This window comes from Cynocephalus volans, chromosome 15 (assembly GCF_027409185.1).
Source record: "Cynocephalus volans isolate mCynVol1 chromosome 15, mCynVol1.pri, whole genome shotgun sequence".
NCBI lineage: Eukaryota > Metazoa > Chordata > Mammalia > Dermoptera > Cynocephalidae > Cynocephalus > Cynocephalus volans.
In genome coordinates, this window is record NC_084474.1 from 14679769 (window position 1) to 14681129 (window position 1361).

Here is a 1361-nt window from a genome sequence, read left to right on the forward strand (position 1 = left end):
GATTGTCCACCCTCCTGCCATGACATGAGGGCCAGATTCGTATTGGGGGCATACCCATTACCAGAAATTACTTTTGTACCTTTTTTCCCATCTCAATTATACCCCAACCTTCCTCCCCCTCCCTCCCTCCCCTCCACTCCAATTTGTAGCCCTAGGAATGTTCCACCCCTCTGTTGGATCACGGCACTACTGTGGTCTTTATTTCCTGCCTTCCTTTCTCTCTTAGCTCCCACATATGAGTGAGCACATGCGGTATTTTTCTCTCCATGCTTTGTTTGTTTCACTCAACATAAGTTTCTCCAGGTTCATCCATGTTGTTGCAAATGGGAGTATTTCATTCTTTTTTATGGCAGAGTAGTATTCCATAGTGTATATGTACCACAGTTTCCTTATCCAATCATCTATTGATGGACATTTAGGTTGGTTCTATATCTTGGCTATTGTAAACAGAGCTGCAATAAACATGGGAGTGCAGGTATCTCTTTGACATGATGATTTCCATTCTTCTGGACATATACCCAGAAGAGGGATTGCTGGATCATCCGGAAGATTTATCTATAGTTATTTGAGAATCCTCCAAATTGCTTTCCAAAGTGGTTGTACTAATTTACAGTCCCACCAACAGTGCAGGAGTGTTCCCTTCTCTCCACACCCTTGCCAGCATTTGTTATTTGCCATCTTTTTGATTATAGCCAGTCTAACTGGAGTGAGGTGGAATCTCAATGTGGTTTTAATTTGCATTTCCCTGATGACTAGTGATGGTGAGAATTTTTTCATGTATCCGTTGGCCATTTGTATGTCTTCCTTTGAAAAATGTCTATTCAGCTCCTTTGCCCATTTTTTTAATTGGGTCATTTATTTTTTTTTTACTGTATAATTGCTTGAGTTCTATGTATATTCTGGATATTAGACCCTTGTCAGATGCATAGTTAGCAAAAATTTTCTTCCACTCTGTAGGTTGGCTTTTCGCTCTGTTGATTGTTTCTTTTGTTGTGCAGAAAATTTTTAGTTTGATATAGTCCCATTTATTTATTTTTTCTTTTGCTGCTTGTGCTTTTGGGCTCATGTTCACAAAGCCTGTGCCCTGACCTAACTGCTGAAGTGTTTCACCTATATTTTCCCTTACTAATTTTACAGTTTTGGGTCTTATACCTAGGTCTTTAATCCATTTTGAGTTGATTTTAGTGTATGGTGAGAGATGCTTATCTAGTTTCATTCTTCTGTATATGGATATCCAGTATTTCCAGCACCACTTGTTGAAGAGGCAATCTCTTCCCCAATGTAGATTTGTGTTGCCTTTGTCTAATCAGATGGCTATAAGCCTGAGGAGTGATTTCTGGGTTCTCTATTCTACTCCACTG